This window comes from Ostrea edulis, chromosome 6 (assembly GCF_947568905.1).
Source record: "Ostrea edulis chromosome 6, xbOstEdul1.1, whole genome shotgun sequence".
Taxonomy (NCBI): Eukaryota; Metazoa; Mollusca; class Bivalvia; order Ostreida; family Ostreidae; genus Ostrea; species Ostrea edulis.
In genome coordinates, this window is record NC_079169.1 from 22972215 (window position 1) to 22983654 (window position 11440).

The window sequence follows — 11440 nt, forward strand, 5'->3', positions numbered from 1 at the left end:
AACATATTCTTCTTGTAACCTATTTAATTCTTTTATCACTACTGGTTTACTAAACACAGAAGGATAGATGGTACGTACTTTTGTTTTCATATGTCTAATGTGGGATTTTAATATTCCTCTTATACTTTTAACCCATTTTGACAATGTATCAAGTTCTTCATTTTCATATTTAGCTCATCGTATGGCATAATCTTCAACAGAATTCATAATAGAGATGAAGTTATGTTGCCAATTAAAAGATCGAGGTTCTCTCTATTTAGAATCTTTTAGAATAAGTGATTTGAGGTCCTCATTTTCATCTATATCAACATCACCAGTAATGACAAGTCCAGCTGAACTATAGTTGAAAGAAGATGAAGAACAAGAACACGTTGGTTTAGTACGTATAAGATGGTCTATATCTATGCACTGCATTAAAATGCTTGTAAAGAAGTTGGTTACCACCAATATTTATTTGAAATATGTGCCCCGATATTCTTTTATTAAGTGAACCCTTGGTTTCTCCCACATAAATTAAGCCACACAGGTTACACTCAATGGCGTAGACAATTATCATTCATAGTACAAAGACAACGCATGATACCCCCAAAGTGGCAATAAGGAACTCGAAGGCGGATCTTCTAGAAATTTCTGAAAGGAGGGATGTAGACGGCTGGGAACTATCTGTCTGATAGGGGGTCAGGGAGCCAAGCCTTGAAAATAATGAGTTCTGACAATACAAGACGTATATAGTTTAGCGTTTTGGGTATAATTCTATTGACAAAACGAATCATATTTGTGAAGGGTGGAGTGCGTTAAGCGCTGGGTGCGCCACAAGTACTTCACACGATATGATGTCGTACCCGCGTTCTTTCTTGAAATAAAAGACACCACAGAGTCGTCCACTTCTGCTTCATAATTAGATATTTTATTGGAAGTAGACATTAACAGCAAACTGACAACTCAACTGTATGACAAACGGGGTGATTTTCAGCTTCTCCATCGTCAACTTCCCATATTTATGTAGCAATATTTCATTATCATCTGCATATGGTGTATATATCTCTTAACTGATTCGATACGCAAGAGCTTGTTATGCCGTCAATTTTCAACAGGTATCACCAACCCAAATGAACAGGTACTTAAAATTACCATCAAAGGCATACCTATGTTTATCGAGGACTCTACCGTAAGAAACATGCTTGATGAGTTCAAAGTTTCTCTTTATAGTGAAATAAAATACGAAAAAATAAGATATCCCAGTACGCTTAGAATGACTGAGATCTTGAATGGAAATATATTCGTAGATCTTCAACCCTTAAAAGAGGGGGAATTTATACATCGATTTTGCGTGTGCGCCGGGATTCAATATTTGTTATATAATAAGGACCAACACTCTCTCAAGCGTTCTCCTAGATGTACAAAATGTTGGAGCAATGTACACTGCAAATCAGTGTGATAGTGTCCAGGGGCCCGTTTTACAAAAAGTTGTAAATCTTAAGTCCTAAGTCCTAAATTTGAAGAACTTACGACAGATCGTAGGACCGTTTTACAAAACGTATCGTAATCGTATATCGTAAATTCTTTTGTCGCAAGTCGTATATGGAACTCTTCAGCGCATGAAGTTGTAGAATTGAACATAGATATCGCGCGAAACCCGACGCTTTGACGCGCAGACACTGGGGAGGAAAGAAAATTGGAGCAAATTAACTTTGAATTATATATTTGCATCGCTAATTAAGCGAAGTAAATTCATTCAATTCAATCTGTTGATTTACCAAACATGTTGGCATACAATCTTAATTGATACATTAATTAATAAACTACTAATTCATACTAACAGTGAAACGACTACCTAAATTGGGATGGGATAGACAGGGAATCCACACATTTTGAAGAAAATATCGCCAAAATAAATAAAGGGGGGGGGGGTAGTTAGGCACCTGACTGTAGCCAAAACCTGTTGATTGAATGTTAACCATTTGAAGCTGATCAATACATGTACATATAAACAATTCTTAATTACTGCACAACATGTTATAAGCAAGCATTTTGTTTTTACGTACATTGTATATATAAATGCACATGCATTTATATTCGAGTTACAAGACTAAGGTGGGGGGGGGGGGGGGGGCACATTGCTAATTATAAGTTAGTTGTGCTAATGCATGCATATTATATGAATAATTAGACTTATTATTTGATCTCAAATTATATATATTCCTAATTATCTTAATATTAGTTACAGATTTCCAATATCAAGGAAATTTAAGTTGATTTTTTAAAAGTTAGATTTTAAATAAGAGTTATTCTTGTGTATTATAATATACATGATATACTAGGCGATATAAAATCATAATTTTACAGGTACGTGGCTGTATCAAGTGGTGTAATATAGGACGGAAAGGTGAATCTTTGCAGTTCGTTAATGGCTATATAACAAGCAATATGATGGATGATGGTACTTGTTAAGGGGGGGGGGGGGGGGGGGGGCATTCAATCACACGTTAAAAAAAAAATGCAACACCGTCTATTTTTTCATCAATACTAATAACTGGTATAATGGGGGGATGTAGTTATTAATTAATTAATTCACTCACAATTTCTTTTCCATTTGAAATACATTAGATTTACAAACATACTAATAGGCCTAACTGATAATTTTATGTATGGGGGCGGGCGTGGAAAAGGGTTAGGGATTAATTCACTCACAATTTTTTTCCCAATACAGTGTCTTTCTCATACATACTAATAATTGGTATAAATCTACCATGATATTGGATAACACCGTGCATATAAATGATGTACTAGTACATGTAAGTGCATACATGTATAATATAGGCGTACATAACTAGGCCTACGTGTGGATGGGTGTGTCGAAATAAGATCTGATATGACATGCATATTCTTTTTTAAAATGCTTGAAGTAGTCAACATCATCATGATCATTGGAAAAAGTATGGTCTATGCGGGAATATACAAACATTGTAAAAAACATTGCAATGGATCCTATGGCACACACTTGCTACATTTGTTTGATCCGCGCACTGACGGAAATACCACATTTTGTGTGACGCAGTCATTAGAGGAAGTGACGCATTGTAGTAAACAAAGGAGGCAGGACAGGCCTTTATGTGTGCAGACAATAATGAATCATGGTATGTACTTGAATAACAGCTGGTACAGTCTTGCTTAGGTTTGTAGGATGCTCTACATCTCCCCGCACTAAATCTGTTAACTCGTAGAGATACCGCCTGGGCAAACGATACCTCTCGACTACCTCAACATCACTGAGGTAGTCCAACGGATTATTTCTATCGCGAAACACCCGCAGCACACGTAGTTTATGAGTCTCATTCATAACATTAAACATTAGAAATACAGCCATGTTGAATTATTTTAATAACCATAGTAACAAAGATTTTATGGAGCACTTACGACAAAACTTGGGACATAGGGTCGCCCCCGGGCGGTCGTAGACTTAAGGCCGAATTTCATCGTAACTCGTAAATCCTAAATCTTTGTAAAACAGTCTCACATCGTAAGTTATGTCTTACGACTAATTTTAAGACTTACGACCTTTTGTAAAACGGGCCCCAGGGCTGCAAAGTATGTAAAAACCAGGGCATAATCCAGGAGATGATACTGTGAGCTCTATACAGAGACGGATCCGAATATTATTCCATTTAGTGGGAAAGATGACATTCTTTCAAATTTTCACCTTAACGATACCAAAGTATTTGGGTTTGAACACAAATCATCGGAGCATGCGTATCAGTACGTAAAGGCAGTGCGTTCAGGTGAAACTCCACGCACCCACTACCTTAGATGCCAAACAAATTGGTAATAATATTTTGGCTTCGCAACATTTCATTGATTTCCAATACAACATCATGAAGGCAATCGTAGAGGCTAAACTATCTCAAATTCGAGAATTTTTCGATGCTTTGAAAAATGCACCCCCAAAAGCTTTGTTCGTGGTGTGCACCTACGACGACTTCTGGGGATCGGGACTTAACAAAATCGGTACAACGCACACTGACAAATCTAATTGGCCTGGTGAAAACATGCTCGGTGATATCATTACCAAGCTTTCCAAAAAAGGTCAAGAAAACAAGAAATGCACTCGATGCCAGCAAACTGCGACACAGTCGTATAAATCGTTCACAAAATGAAATCCCCAATTCTTCACATGTCAAGGGTTATAGATTCGTTACCGCACTCTAACTTGTTACTAACAATCTGAATCTCGGTGGACAAGTACACCCAACAAACACAGGCAATTGCATCGCTTACTCTTTATATAGTAAATTCGACCCCCAAGCGATGCAATTGCCTGTGCCAGCAAATTAGTCCAGATTTGTTGAATATTTGCAATTTGTTTTGAATTTCTGGATTTTGAATAAAGAATTGGGATATGGGGGGGGGGGGGGGGGGGGGGGGGGGGTTCTGGTCCATTCCAGCCATAATAATAGTTAGACATTTGCAGGGATAGATTCTTGAAATTTCCCTTCTTTCATAGTAAACTTCTTTTTGCTTCCTAAAATGTAATGATATACATGCATAGTCATGATCATACTAAAATCTTGAGAGAAACGCATACTTGCAAATCGGTAGCAATTGTTTATTTTAGATGATAATGCCCCCACATAATCCCAGTGCTGTTTCTGCCTGTCAAGGACCAGGGGCTTCCCATCTCTGTCATACCTCCCACATTTTTCATAGTGATACATATATGGCACTTTGAAAAAGGATTTTCCTGTCAACAGAGGATTAATTGATGAAAGGGGTCAAGTTTTACATATAAAATAATATCTTATTTTACCATAGAGACTTGTTAGGGGCATCAGTTCTGTTAAATTTTAACCAAACCTGTCCCCGAAGTAAAATTGATCTTAGTCCTACACAAGTAACTTGGGGTATGAAAGTAATACTTTAACAACAGTCAAGTTTCGGAAGGATCTCTTCCATATCTGCAGAAAAGATTACCTTGATAAGGACGGAGTTAAGGTCAGCAGCCATCATTTTTCACACTTCGGGGTTGTTTTTTCATCCCAGCAGGAAGAGTTATCTTCTCCTAATGAGGCATGTGTTCACCAATGTAACTGACAAAGTTCTGGAACCACCCAACAAAATAATCATACACACATAGAAGGATTTCATCAGCATCACTATTTTGCAGGAGAATACCTACAAGCAGGACTGAAGAAGGGCTTAAATGTTGTTGGAGTTGATGGCAGAAATGACATGATCAGGTCTTGCAACAGCCTTCTCTGTTAGATTAAATAAAATATTGATTTCAAACTGAAAAGAATTGGTTGAAATGTGTATCAGTCTTTTCTGTTTTATTTTTCATGAGCCAATAAATTTTAGTCATCTCATTGATGATAAAACAAGGAAATCTATGAAATGGTAAAGTAAATTGACTGCATTGGCTCTATATAAATGCCATACATGCTTGAATTGCCTGTACATAGAAAGACATTCAAAGCCTGCATTGAATCTATAAAAAAAAAGTAGTTTCGTGCCTGCATTGGTGTAACACATAACATCATTCAAGCTCTGCATTGGCTCTACATAATAAGTTTAGTCGAAACATGCAATGGCTCTGGATAATTACATATGGTTCCTGAGATAGCCACTTCGCATTCTTCAATAAATATCAGGATTATGCAGTGTTCTGCGTCATTTCTAATAGAGTAGTCCAATGCCTGTATTGGCTCTTGACAGACTGGTCCAATACCTGCATTGGCTCTTGAGGGAGTGGCCCAATGTCTGCATTGGCTCTTACGAGAGTGGCCCAATGCCTGCATTGACTCTTGAGAGAGTGGTCCAATGCCTGCATTGTCTCTTGACAGAGTGGTCTAATGCCTACATTGGCTCTTGACAGAGTGGCTCTTGAGGGAGTGATCCAATGCCTGCATTGGCTCATGACCGAGAGAGTATCCCAGTGCCTGCATTAGCCATTGCAAAAGAGGCCATTTGTCCGTTGAGTGGTCCAATACCTGCATTTACCATTGAGAGTCGGCATTGGCTCTCGAGAGATTTGAACAATGGTAGAGCCACACAATGATGGTATTTGCACTTAGTCTACGGATAGTCATGGAATTCCTGCATTGGCTTTGAAATGAAAATGTTCTTATACATTGCAATTATTTGCGAGAAATACCCATGCAAAGTTTCGTTTCTTAATATTGGTTGCTGCATTGTAAACTCGTTCAATTTCCTCATGTTTATTCATATTATGTGTTAATAATGATCGGATCCAAATACGCAATGACATATATACCCATTTCAAGCGCATTCATAATGCTCGTAAACCATATCCTTTGAATCTCGTTACCAATGTGATTATAAGCAACTTTTAAAATGAATTAACTCATATTCATTCATTTTGATATTTAAATCCACTATTTCTTTTCAAATCACTCCAAACATTGATCTTATATTAGATAAAATAGTTTAAACAACAACAACAAACAAACAATTAGTTCAGTCCGTTTTGTACAGGTTAAATTAGACTGTTATAGAACATACCTAACATTGAAGAAATCAAGAAGTCTTGCATGTTCGGAGTTCGCTGACCAGAAAGTAGGTCACCATGACCTACGATTTGAATTTGACAGCTATATTTCAATATTCAGATACTAATTGGCTTAAAATCATCAAACTTTGTCAGTTGATATTTCTTGGGTTCTCAAAATGTGTAAACCAAAAATTGTCACATTGACCTAATTTTTTGGAATTCTTAGGATTTAACTAAAGATTTAGAATACTAAGAGGCTAAGAATAGAAATGGTGGGGTTGTACAATTTATCAGAAGAGCGATTCTTGGGCCTCTTGTTTAATGGTAATATGGAATGCACCCCCTCCCCCCAATAAATATTGACCGATCCCTCATAACATAAACATATTGCAATAATCTGTGCTATGTAATTGATATTTATTTTCCAACAATAGCATTCCACCAATACTTGAGACAATGTAATTAAAATTAGATCCGCTCACACAATCGCTACAGCAAGTACCGGTATGTGAGCGGATCTAATATCTAATTTTAATTAGATTGTACTTGAGGGTGCTTTATATGTATTACTTGTAGGTTAGATGGTCAATGCTTGTCTGACGTGTTTCATACCGATTGTTAAGCCGTTCTTGGCACACTGATTTTGACTGCGGATAACTCCGTTTACCTGATCAGGATATAGGGCTCACGACGGGTGTGACCGGTCAACAGGGGATGCTTACTCCTCCTAGGCACCTGATCCCACCTCTGGTGTGTCCAGGGGTCCGTGTTAGCTCAACTATCTATTTTGTATTGTTTATAGGAGTTATGAGATTGATCACTGTTCGTTATCTTCACCTTACATTACATACATGTACTGTCTTTTTATTATTATCATTATTATTTAAAACAATTAAAGAGACATTGAATTCCATTGTATGGCATTTTAATGGCTATGAAAAAAGATAGATTTAGTATGTATGAAACTCACTGCAGGGTGGGACAGCCATCCTGTATTTGATTCAGTCAGGGGGTTTGGTAGACAGACTGTAGAATAAATATACCCCCGAAAGTGAGTAGAGTACATGTTCTTAATTATTTCTCAGATATTTCGTCATTTTATTTTTAACATGAACGATATTATTTCATACCACTATTTTTATCCAAATTGGAAAATATTGCAATATAGTGATTCTTTTAAAATAAAAGTGTAAAAGAAAAACAATCTTATCAGCTATACTATGTTTGATATCATGTAAATATATTTCTAAAATATGCATACATTTATAATTGACACATACATGTATATGTACATGTATATAATATATACACCTATATTAAATCCATGGAACCCCTGGCATCCTAGGTGATGATTATTCGGGGGTCTCTGTGGAGAACATTGCCCCAAATATATGTCAGCTAAAAATAAAAGATATTGATATTGAAAAAGAAAGATTTTGTTTTGGCGATGGACATTGTTTTCTTACATCAATCAGAGACTTGCAAATAAATATACAGTGGGGAAAAAGGTCTCCCAAACGAAGTTTTGAGACTTATTGTTTTTGCTCGGTTATTATTTTTCTTCCGCTTCTTTCTATCTATCCCGTGGGGATCCGGGTTAGAACAGGTCCTCAGTAACCCTTGCTTGTCGTAGGAGGCAACTAAATTGGGATGTCATTCGAATGAAACCGCAAATACCGAGGCCCGTGTCATGGCAGGTGTGGCACAATAAAGATCCCTCCCTGCTCAAAAGCGTAAGCGATGAGCATAGGCCTAAATTTTGAAGCCCTTTACCGGCAAATGGTGATGAGTGAAATATTCTCCAGAGTGACGTTAAACAATATTCAATAAATCTGCTTCTTTCTCGCGCCAAAAACTGTCCGACACCGTTCTCCATAACAAGTGTTGACCATTAGAAATACGTTAGTTAAGCACTGTAAACAATAATAATGGAAAAATAAAATTTTCAGCTCAACCGTGTCCATGCTCCTTTAAGAACCAAGTCTGATAGAGACATGGGGGCTTAAGAAATGATAAAACGATGATGAGATCTACAGTAGTCACCCTATGTAGTTGATCATATTGCGTTGCCATTCGACAAATTTTATAGGAGTTATGGGACTTTGTTGAATTTGTACCTGCTACACTATGGGAACACTTTGTAGACGCAACTCTTCTGAGACCGCTGTACGGATTTTGTTCAAATTTTGCAGGATTATTAGTCACAATATGTATTTGAGACATAGGATCATTAAAAATTATGAGAGTATGTTGGGACCTACGAACAAGGATCAAGGTTAAATGACACAAGTTTTAAGAAGAAAAAATGGGATTTTTTGAAAAATTTCAAAATCAAAGTCTTCATGATCTAGCTTAAGAAGCTTTGAAATTTTGCTAATGATATTTTTTTAATGCAAAGTAGAATCCATTAGAAATTGATTATTAATATTAATACCAGTGTTAATTAATTGCTCTTAATTTCAAACCATCGCGGTGGTCTAGTGTTTAGTGATACATGTAAATTATACTGTGGTACTCACCCCCTCACCCCATTAAAGAAATTGTTAACCCATGTAATTATGATATTAAAAAACGTTCGTGTATCTATTTAAATAGATGCATGAAAATAAATTCGTGGACTTTAAAGAACCGTATGAATATGTCTTACAATGTAGATGACCTTTATTTTGAAGTCACATGGTCATTAGTCATACTGGACATGAGAAAGTACTGTCCGCTCAATATCTTGAGAATCCTTTGCTTGACAGACAGAGTACATACAGTTGACCCCTATAGAATTTGGGTTCATTAGATAATTTAAGAATCATTTGCTTGACTGACACCAAACTTGGTACATCGTAGGGAGTAGATTACCCCTATTGATTTTTACGTCACATTTGCAACCCACTCTAGATATAGGAAGATATTTTCTGCTTAATATCTTGAAATGGTTTGACACTATTATCAATTAAATGATGCATGTGTATAACCCTTTTCAACTTTCTCCACATGGGGGGGGGGGGGGGGGGGGGTGTATGTTTTACAAACATTTCTTGTCTTCTTGCCATATTAGAATTTTGTTTTTAAAAAATGCTATTTTGGGGTCAGATTTCCCTCTTTTAATTAATAGTCAGATTTGAATTTGAGCAACTGGTATTGAAAATGAATTTGCACCATTGATAGACCAACAATTTTTCTTGAGTATAAAAGATCTAGAGATATTTTGAAGACGGGCTGGTTGTTCAATGAAATTAAAAGTAGGGGAATGAAAACAAGCAAGACATTGATATATGCCAGGAAATACTGATTATCACAATGTATGACATAAATAACTGTAGAATTTCTGAACATTTAAAAATCTATTATGGTGACTGCATCAGGAAAGACAATGATTGCTACCTAAGCAGCAATACAGCCATCGCAACATTATGACCATATGCGCCTTGAAAGAGATTATCAAGTCAGCAGGAAATGATTTAATCATGAAAGAAGAGAAAAATAAACATTTTTGAACTCGGGATTTGTGGGTCAGTAACTCGATACTTTAAAGCTGACATGAATTAATAAATACGTACACCTTTCTCATCTTATCCGCCATATTTCTCTTAGGTAGCCTAATTTACTCTACCCGTCTATACCCCAAATGTGATTGTCACACTTGAGTGATTTTTCTAGGTGGACTCGACCAGTGCACATCTCCGATAGTAATATATAGGGAATGCGAAACAAATAAAATCACATTTTAAAACATCATGCTTTGCTCAAAATTACGAAATATTTATTGTATACCAATGCAACATTCCGAAAGTTTAGATAATTTAGAAAAAAAGGCTTTTCTTGCGTACTTGCAAGTGCATGCAAGTATTTGCAGTTTCTTATGAAATAAATGCGAAGAAATCATTTGCCAATTACATACTGATAGAATGGAATAAGCAAAGAGTATAAAATATATTATTTATATCAATTCTTGCAAAATACAGGTCCATGCCATACGCATAATATGTAAGTCACATGGCATATTCGCCACAAAAAAAAAACACCGTATCAAATACGGACGTCTATTCCAACAGGTATCGGAGATGTGCACTTACCGAAAAAATTAGATTCTCTTTATTCTGATAAATCCACGAAACAAAATGATAAACTCCTTTTGTATCTCGTTAGAACTTTACAACACGTTGTCATTCCATTATACAGACTGCGACACACTTCACCCGTGCCAAACAGGGTGTCTTCAATCAGGGGTGATGTCAGAGTCGAACATTTTTCCTGTATTGAATGCTTGTCTGGTCGCGGTTTTGCAGTTTGAAATCGGGAATCTAATCATATACACTGAGCATTTGGTTGGATATATTGCGTGCTCAATTCAAAATTTATCGATGATCATATACAAATTTGGATATACAAATAAGGGAATAATGATCGAAAATATACATCTGTTTAAAAATGCGGGTATTACATTTGCAATCCATAATAAACAGTTGATTACAAAAAGACAAATATAAAAGGAAATGTATAAACGAAAATATAGTTTTATTGTTTCTTTGGGAACCACATAATCATATACGGTCTCTGTATGTCCATATTCATTGATTGAACAGGTGAGAGAGAGAGAGAGCGAGAGTCCTACTTCGATGTACAATATATCATTTCACAGAAGGAAAGAAAATTGATCACTGATATAATGGTAAGCTTACAAGCATTAAAAAAAATTCCAGCTATTTTAAAAATTTGTTATTGACAATATATTAAAAATTTACAGGAGATGATGCTTATAATTAAATTCATTACAAATTTTAAAAAAAAACCAATATCAGTTTAAACTGTGCATGTAGAAAATACTGACTTTGTATGTTAGAATAACGGAAAAAAGTAAATTGTCAAAAAAGTGGGGAGAGCAGACCAGCCCAGCCTCCCTGCCCACCCCTACCCCCTGTATACGTGCCTGAAATAACA

The 11440-nt window shown here is 36.2% G+C and overlaps 1 pseudogene; it reads right to left on the reverse strand.

The window, feature by feature from the left end:
- Nucleotides 1-4213: 4213 nt before the first annotated feature.
- Nucleotides 4214-5068, reverse strand: LOC125647065 (uncharacterized; annotated as a pseudogene).
- Between the last annotated feature and the right edge of the window lie 6372 nt (nt 5069-11440).